The sequence below is a fragment of the Salvelinus namaycush genome, unplaced genomic scaffold, assembly GCF_016432855.1.
Source record: "Salvelinus namaycush isolate Seneca unplaced genomic scaffold, SaNama_1.0 Scaffold329, whole genome shotgun sequence".
Taxonomy (NCBI): Eukaryota; Metazoa; Chordata; class Actinopteri; order Salmoniformes; family Salmonidae; genus Salvelinus; species Salvelinus namaycush.
The window spans coordinates 37,785-47,784 of NW_024060219.1; the positions used below are offsets into that span (position 1 = coordinate 37,785).

General features: G+C 46.0%; 1 protein-coding gene across 1 annotated transcript in view; it reads left to right on the forward strand.

Moving 5' to 3' along the window:
- Positions 1-10,000, forward strand: part of LOC120040143 (receptor-type tyrosine-protein phosphatase mu-like) — a gene marked incomplete at both ends in the record, with an annotated part of 207,391 nt that overhangs the window by 20,178 nt on the left and 177,213 nt on the right. The window lies entirely within an intron of this gene.

The window sequence follows — 10,000 nt, forward strand, 5'->3', positions numbered from 1 at the left end:
GCCAGTGGCACGTCATTGGTAAAACTAGAAAAGAGCAGAGGGCCCAGGGAGCTGCCTTGCAGTACACCACACTTTACATGTTTGACATTAGAGAAGCTTCCATTAAAGAAAACCCTCTGAGTTCTATTAGATAGATAGCTCTGAATCCACCATATGGCAGAGGTTGAAAAGCCACAAAACATACACTACCGTTCATAATTTTGGGGTCAGTTAGAAATGTCCTTGTTTTCCATGAAAATACATGAAATGAGTTGCAAAATGAATAGGAAATATAGTCAAGATGTTCACAAGGTTATAAATAAGGATTTTTATTTGAAATAATAATTGTGTCCTTCAAACTTTGCTTTTGTCAAAGAATCCTCCATTTGCAGCAATTACAGCCTTGCAGACCTTTTTACAGCCTTGCATTCCAGTTGTCAATCTGAAGAGGTAATCTGAAGAGATTTCACCCCATGCTTCCTGAAGCACCTCACACAAGTTGGATTGGCTTGATGGGCACTTCTTACGTACCATACGGTCATGCTGCTTCCACAACAGCGCAATAGGGTTGAGATCCGGTGACTGTGCCGGCCACTCCATTATAGACAGAATACCAGCTGACTGCTTCTTCCCTAAATAGTTCTTGCATAGTTTGGAGCTGTGCTTTGGGTCATTGTCCTGTTGTAAGAGGGAATTGGCTCCAACTAAGCGCCGTCCACAGGGTATGGCATGGCGTTGCAAAATGGAGTGATAGCCTTCCATCTTCAAGATCCCTTTTACCCTGTACAAATCTCCCACTTTACCACCACCAAAGCACCCCCAGACCATCACATTGACTCCAGATGGTGTCAAGCACTCCTCTAGTATCTTTTCATTTTTTCTCACAAATGTTCTTCTTTGTGATCTTAACACCTCAAACTTAGATTAATCTGTCCATAACACTTTTTTTCCAATCTTCCTCTGTCCAGTGTCTGTGTTATTATGCCCATCTAAATATTTTATTTTTATTGGCCAGTCTGCGATATGGCTTTTTCTTTGTAACTCTGCCTAGAAGCCAGCATCCCGGAGTCGCCTCTTCACTGTTGACGTTGAGACTGGTGTTTTGCGGGTACTATTTAATGAAGCTGCCAGTTGAGGACTTGTGAGACGTCTGTTTCTCAAACTAGACACTCTAATGTACTTGTCCTCTTGCTCAGTTGTGCACTGGGGCCTCCCACTCCTCTTTCTATTCTGGTTAGAGCCAGTTTCTTGCATGGAATAGTCTTCATTTCTCAGAACAAGAATAGACTGACGAGTTCCAGAAGAAAGGTCTTTGTTTCTGGCCATTTTGAGCCTATTATCAAACCCACAAATGCTGATGCTCCAGATACTCAACTAGTCTAAAGGCCAGTTTTATTGCTTCTTTAATCAGAACAACAGTTTTCAGCTGTGCTAACATAATTGTAAAAGGGTTTTCTAACGATCAATTAGCCTTTTAAAATGATAAACTTGGATTAGCTAACACAACGTGCCACTGGAACACAGGAGTGATGGTTGCTGATAATGGGCCTCTGTTCGCCTATATAGATATTCCATTACAAATCTGCCGTTTCCAGCTACAATAGTCATTTACAACATTAACAATGTCTACACTGTATTTCTCATCAATTTGATGTTATTTTAATTGGACAAAAAACAAGGACATTTCTAAGTGACCCCAAACTTTTGAACAGTAGTGCACTCCTCTCTGTAGTCATAGTCATCTCTCTACCTCACTCCTCTGTGTACATAGTCATCTCTCTCCCTCACTCCTCTGTGTACATAGTCATCTCTCTCCCTCACTCCCCTATGTACATAGTCATCTCTCTCCCTCACTCCTCTGTGTACATAGTCATCTCTCTCCCTCACTCCTCTCTGTAGTCATAGTCATCTCTCTCCCTCACTCCTCTGTGTACATAGTCATCTCTCTCCCTCACTCCTCTGTGTACATAGTCATCTCTCTCCCTCACTCCCCTATGTACATAGTTATATATCTCCCTCACTCCTCTATGTACATAGTCATCTCTCTCCCTCACTCCTCTGTGTACATAGTCATCTCTCTCCCTCACTCCTGTCTTTAGTCATCTCTCTCCCTCACTCCTCTGTGTACATAGTCATCTCTCTCCCTCACTCCGCTGTGTACATAGTCATATCTTTCCCTCACTCCTCTGTGTACATAGCCATCTCTCTCCCTCACTCCTCTGTGTACGTAGTCATATCTCTCCCTCACTCCTCTGTGTACATAGTCATCTCTCTCCCTCACTCCTCTGTGTACATAGTCATATCTCTCCCTCACTCCTCTGTGTACATAGTTATCTCTCTCCCTCACTCCTGTCTTTAGTCATCTCTCTCCCTCACTCCTGTCTTTAGTCATCTCTCTCCCTCACTCCTCTGTGTACATAGTCAGATCTTTCCCTCACTCCTCTGTGTACATAGTCATCTCTCTCCCTCACTCCTCTCTTTAGTCATATCTCTCCCTCACTCCTCTGTGTACATAGTTATCTCTCTCCCTCAGTCCTCTGTGTACATAGTTATCTCTCTCCCTCACTCCTCTGTGTACATAGTCAACTCGCTCCCTCACTCCTCTCTTTAGTTATCTCTCCCCCTCACTCCTCTCTTTAGTCATCTCTCTCCCTCACTCCTCTCTTTAGTCATCTCTCTCCCTCACTCCTCTCTTTAGTTATCTCTCCCCCTCACTCCTCTCTTTAGTCATCTCTCTCCCTCACTCCTCTCTTTAGTCATCTTTCTCCCTCACTCCTCTCTTTAGTCATCTCTCTCTCTCACTCCTCTCTTTAGTCATCTTACTCCCTCACTCCTCTCTGTAGTCACCTTCTCCCTCACTCCTCTCTTTAGTCATCTTTCTCCCTCACTCCTCTCTTTAGTCATCTCTCTCCCTCACTCCTCTCTTTAGTCATCTCTCTCCCTCACTCCTCTCTTTAGTCATCTCTCTCCCTCACTCTCTCTTTATCCTCTCTCCCACTCCTCTCTTTAGTCATCTCTCTCCCTCACTCCTCTCTTTAGTCATCTCTCTCCCTCACTCCTCTCTTTAGTCATCTCTCTCCCTCACTCCTCTCTTTAGTCATCTCTCTCCCTCACTCCTCTCTTTAGTCATCTTACTCCCTCACTCCTCTCTGTAGTCATCTCTCTCCCTCACTCCTCTCTTTAGTCATCTCTCTCCCTCACTCCTCTCTTTAGTCATCTTTCTCCCTCACTCCTCTCTTTAGTCATCTCTCTCCCTCACTCCTCTCTTTAGTCATCTCTCTCCCTCACTCCTCTCTTTAGTTATCTCTCCCCCTCACTCCTCTCTTTAGTCATCTTTCTCCATCACTCCTCTCTTTAGTCATCTCTCTCCCTCACTCCTCTCTTTAGTCATCTTTCTCCCTCACTCCTCTCTTTAGTCATCTCTCTCCCTCACTCCTCTCTTTAGTCATCTCTCTCCCTCACTCCTCTCTTTAGTCATCTTACTCCCTCACTCCTCTCTGTAGTCATCTCTCTCCCTCACTCCTCTCTTTAGTCATCTTACTCCCTCACTCCTCTCTGTAGTCATCTCTCTCCCTCACTCCTCTCTTTAGTCATCTCTCTCCCTCACTCCTCTCTTTAGTTATCTCTCCCCCTCACTCCTCTCTTTAGTCATCTTTCTCCATCACTCCTCTCTGTAGTCATCTCTCTCCCTCACTCCTCTCTTTAGTCATCTTTCTCCCTCACTCCTCTCTTTAGTCATCTCTCTCTCTCACTCCTCTCTTTAGTCATCTTTCTCCCTCACTCCTCTCTTTAGTCATCTTTCTCCCTCACTCCTCTCTTTAGTCATCTTTCTCCCTCACTCCTCTCTTTAGTCATCTTTCTCCCTCACTCCTCTCTTTAGTCATCTCTCTCTCTCACTCCTCTCTTTAGTCATCTTTCTCCCTCACTCCTCTCTTTAGTCATCTTTCTCCCTCACTCCTCTCTTTAGTCATCTTTCTCCCTCACTCCTCTCTTTAGTCATCTTTCTCCCTCACTCCTCTCTGTAGTCATCTCTCTCCCTCACTCCTCTCTGTAGTCATCTCTCTCCCTCACTCCTCTCTGTAGTCATCTCTCTCCCTCACTCCTCTCTGTAGTCATCTCTCTCCCTCACTCCTCTCTTTAGTCATCTGTCTCCCTCACTCCTCTCTGTAGTCATCTCTCTCCCTCACTCCTCTCTTTAGTCATCTCTCTCCCTCACTCCTCTCTTTAGTCATCTCACTCCCTCACTCCTCTCTTTAGTCATCTCTCTCCCTCACTCCTCGCTTTTTCCTTTCTAAACTTTCCTTCCGCTTCCACCCCCTCCTCTCTCCCTCCCCCCTTTTTCTCCTCCCACCTCTCCCTCTCTTCATCTCTCCCTCTAGAGGTAAAGGATCTCTCCAGGGTACAGATGGATGTTTGATTGTTGGTTATCGAAAGCTATCATTATGGCTTCGATGGGATTGCTCTCTGCTATCGCTGCTTATAGCTGATGTGTATTAGAATGAGGCAAACAAATGTGCTATTTCTCTCTGCAGACCTCACAGGCATACAGCTTAAACACAAAGACACACTGTTGCACAGGCAGTTTAAAGTGAATGGAGAGAGTGAGTACGGGAGCAATAGAGAGATAGCAATACTAGGCCAAGTGGAGCAGAGTGGTCGGTAGTCACAGCGACACTTTACATGAAAACAGACTCATTCCGTTCCGACTGGGGATGTAATATACTGTTGTCATAGTGTTATTGCCCAAATCTCTCTCTCTCTCTCTCGCTCTTTACCTGTCTCCTCTCTCTCTCTCCTCTCTCTCTCTCTCTCTCTCCTCTCTCTCTCGCTCTTTACCTCTCTCCTCTCTCTCTCGCTCTTTACCTCTCTCCTCTCTCTCTCTCCTCTCTCTCTCTCTCTCTCTCTCTCTCTCCTCTCTCTCTCGCTCTTTACCTCTCTCCTCTCTCTCTCGCTCTTTACCTCTCTCCTCTCTCTCTCTCCTCTCTCTTCCTCTCTCTCTCCTCTCTCTCTCGCTCTTTACCTCTCTCCTCTCTCTCCTCTCTCTCTCTCTCCTCTTTCTCTCTCCTCTCTCCTCCCTCTCCTCTCTCCCCTCTCTCTCCACTATCACTCTTTTCTCTCTCCTCTCTCTCCTCCCTCTCTCTCCTCTCTCTATCCTCTCTCTCCTCTCTATCCTCCCTCTCCTCTCTCTCCTCCCTCTCCCTCTCTCGATCCCTCTCACTCTCCCTCTGTCTCCTCTCTCCCTCTCTCTCCTCCCTCAGAGAAAAAAAAAGAAAAAAATCAGTTTAGGGTTCCTCATCCTATAACCCAGTTCCTAACAGGACAGACTGTTCCTCACCCTAGAACCCAGTTAACTACAGAAAGGGATGTTCCTCATCTATAACCCAGTCACTACAGACAGACTGTTCCTCATCCTATACCCAGTTCACTCCAGAAAGACTGTTCCTCATCCTATAACCCAGTTCACTAAGACAGACTGTTTCCTCATCTATAACCCAGTTCACTCCAGAACAGATGTTCCTCCGCCTATAACCAGTTCCATACAGACAGACTGCTCCTCATCCTATAACCCAGTTCACTACAGACAGACTGTTCCTATCCTATAACCCAGGTCACTACAGACCAGACTGATTACTCGTCTATAAACCGGGTTCACTACAGACAGACCTGTTCCTCGTCCTAAACCCAGTTCACTACAGACAGACTGATCCTCATTCCTATAACCCAGGCCACTACAGACAGACTGTTCCTCACCTATAACTCCCGGTCACTACAGACAGACGTTCTCATTATAACCCAAGGTCCTAAGACAGACTTGTTCCTCATCTATAACCAGTGTCACTACAGGACATACTGTTCCTCATCCTATAACCAGGTCATACAGACAGACTGTCCATAATCCTATAACCCAGTCACTACAGTACAGACTAGTTCCTCATCCTATAACCCAGTTCACTAAGAAAGAACTGTTCCTCCTCATATAACCCATGGTCACTACAGAAGATGTATCCTCATCCTATAACCCAGGTCACTACAGACGTGTCCTCATCCTATAACCCAGGTCACTACAGACAGACTGTTCCTCATCCTATAACCCAGGTCACTACAGACAGACTGTTCCTCATCCTATAACCAGGTCAATACAGACAGACTGTTCCTCATCTAATACCCAGTTCACTACAGACAGACTGTTCCTCATCCTATAACCCAGGTCACTACAGACAGACTGTTCCTCATCCTATAACCCAGTTCACTACGACAGACTGTTCCTCATCCTATAACCCAGGTCCTACAGACAGACTGTTCCTCATCCTATAACCCCGGTCACTACAGACAGACTGTTCCTCACCCTATAACCCAGGTCACTACAGACAGACTGTTCCTCATCCTATAACCAGTTCACTACAGACAGACTGTTCCCATCCTATAACCCAGTTCACTACAGACAGACTGTTCCTCATCCTATAACCCAGTTCACTACAGACAGACTGTTCCTCTCCTATAACCCAGTTCACTACAGACAGACTGTTCCTCATCCTATAACCCAGTCACTACAGACAGACTGTTCCTCATCCTATAACCCAGGTCACTACAGACAGACTGTTCCTCATCCTATAACCCAGTTCACTACAGACAGACTGTTCCTCCACCTATAACCCAGTTCACTACAGTAAGACAGACTGTTCCTCATCCTATAACCCAGGTCACTACAGACAGACTGTTCCTCTTCCTATAACCCAGTTCACTACAGACAGACTGTTCCTCATCCTATAACCCAGTTCACTACAGAGAGACTGTTCCTCATCCTATAACCCAGGTCACTACAGACAGACTGTTCCTCATCCTATAACCCAGTTCACTACAGACAGACTGTTCCTCACCCTATAACCCAGTTCACTACAGACAGACTGTTCCTCATCCTATAACCCAGTTCACTACAGACAGACTGTTCCTCATCCTATAACCCAGGTCACTACAGACAGACTGTTCCTCATCCTATAACCCAGGTCACTACAGACAGACTGTTCCTCATCCTATAACCCAGTTCACTACAGACAGACTGTTCCTCATCCTATAACCCAGTTCACTACAGTAAGAAAGGCTGTTCCTCATCCTATAACCCAGTTCACTACAGACAGACTGTTCCTCATCCTATAACCCAGTTCACTACAGACAGACTGTTCCTCACCCTATAACCCAGGTCACTACAGACAGACTGTTCCTCATCCTATAACCCAGTTCACTACAGACAGACTGTTCCTCATCCTATAACCCAGTTCACTACAGACAGACTGTTCCTCATCCTATAACCCAGGTCACTACAGACAGACTGTTCCTCATCCTATAACCCAGTTCACTACAGACAGACTGTTCCTCACCCTATAACCCAGGTCACTACAGACAGACTGTTCCTCATCCTATAACCCAGTTCACTACAGACAGACTGTTCCTCATCCTATAACCCAGGTCACTACAGACAGACTGTTCCTCATCCTATAACCCAGGTCACTACAGACAGACTGTTCCACATCCTATAACCCAGGTCACTACAGACAGACTGTTCCTCATCCTATAACCCAGGTCACTACAGACAGACTGTTCCTCATCCTATAACCCAGTTCACTACAGACAGACTGTTCCTCACCCTATAACCCAGGTCACTACAGACAGACTGTTCCTCATCCTATAACCCAGGTCACTACAGACAGACTGTTCCTCATCCTATAACCCAGTTCACTACAGACAGACTGTTCCTCATCCTATAACCCAGTTCACTACAGACAGACTGTTCCTCACCCTATAACCCAGGTCACTACAGACAGACTGTTCCACATCCTATAACCCAGGTCACTACAGACAGACTGTTCCTCATCCTATAACCCAGGTCACTACAGACAGACTGTTCCTCACCCTATAACCCAGGTCACTACAGACAGACTGTTCCTCATCCTATAACCCAGGTCACTACAGACAGACTGTTCCTCATCCTATAACCCAGGTCACTACAGACAGACTGTTCCTCATCCTATAACCCAGGTCACTACAGACAGACTGTTCCTCATCCTATAACCCAGGTCACTACAGACAGACTGTTCCTCATCCTATAACCCAGTTCACTACAGACAGACTGTTCCTCATCCTATAACCCAGTTCACTACAGACAGACTGTTCCTCATCCTATAACCCAGGTCACTACAGACAGACTGTTCCTCATCCTATAACCCAGTTCACTACAGACAGACTGTTCCTCATCCTATAACCCAGGTCACTACAGACAGACTGTTCCTCATCCTATAACCCAGGTCACTACAGACAGACTGTTCCTCATCCTATAACCCAGGTCACTACAGACAGACTGTTCCTCATCCTATAACCCAGGTCACTACAGACAGACTGTTCCTCATCCTATAACCCAGGTCACTACAGACAGACTGTTCCTCATCCTATAACCCAGGTCACTACAGACAGACTGTTCCTCATCCTATAACCCAGTTCACTACAGACAGACTGTTCCTCATCCTATAACCCAGTTCACTACAGACAGACTGTTCCTCATCCTATAACCCAGTTCACTACAGACAGACTGTTCCTCATCCTATAACCCAGTTCACTACAGACAGACTGTTCCTCATCCTATAACCCAGGTCACTACAGACAGACTGTTCCTCATCCTATAACCCAGTTCACTACAGACAGACTGTTCCTCATCCTATAACCCAGGTCACTACAGACAGACTGTTCCTCATCCTATAACCCAGTTCACTACAGACAGACTGTTCCTCACCCTATAACCCAGGTCACTACAGACAGACTGTTCCTCATCCTATAACCCAGGTCACTACAGACAGACTGTTCCTCATCCTATAACCCAGTTCACTACAGACAGACTGTTCCTCATCCTATAACCCAGTTCACTACAGACAGACTGTTCCTCACCCTATAACCCAGGTCACTACAGACAGACTGTTCCTACATCCTATAACCCAGGTCACTACAGACAGACTGTTCCTCATCCTATAACCCAGGTCACTACAGACAGACTGTTCCTCACCCTATAACCCAGGTCACTACAGACAGACTGTTCCTCATCCTATAACCCAGGTCACTACAGACAGACTGTTCCTCATCCTATAACCCAGGTCACTACAGACAGACTGTTCCTCATCCTATAACCCAGGTCACTACAGACAGACTGTTCCTCATCCTATAACCCAGTTCACTACAGACAGACTGTTCCTCATCCTATAACCCAGTTCACTACAGACAGACTGTTCCTCATCCTATAACCCAGTTCACTACAGACAGACTGTTCCTCATCCTATAACCCAGTTCACTACAGACAGACTGTTCCTCATCCTATAACCCAGTTCACTACAGACAGACTGTTCCTCATCCTATAACCCAGTTCACTACAGACAGACTGTTCCTCATCCTATAACCCAGGTCACTACAGACAGACTGTTCCTCATCCTATAACCCAGGTCACTACAGACAGACTGTTCCTCATCCTATAACCCAGGTCACTACAGACAGACTGTTCCTCATCCTATAACCCAGGTCACTACAGACAGACTGTTCCTCATCCTATAACCCAGGTCACTACAGACAGACTGTTCCTCATCCTATAACCCAGGTCACTACAGACAGACTGTTCCTCATCCTATAACCCAGTTCACTACAGACAGACTGTTCCTCATCCTATAACCCAGGTCACTACAGACAGACTGTTCCTCATCCTATAACCCAGTCACTACAGACAGACTGTTCCTCATCCTATAACCCAGTTCACTACAGACAGACTGTTCCTCATCCTATAACCCAGTTCACTACAGACAGACTGTTCCTCATCCTATAACCCAGGTCACTACAGACAGACTGTTCCTCATCCTATAACCCAGGTCACTACAGACAGACTGTTCCTCATCCTATAACCCAGTTCACTACAGACAGACTGTTCCTCATCCTATAACCCAGTTCACTACAGACAGACTGTTCCTCACCCTATAACCCAGGTCACTACAGA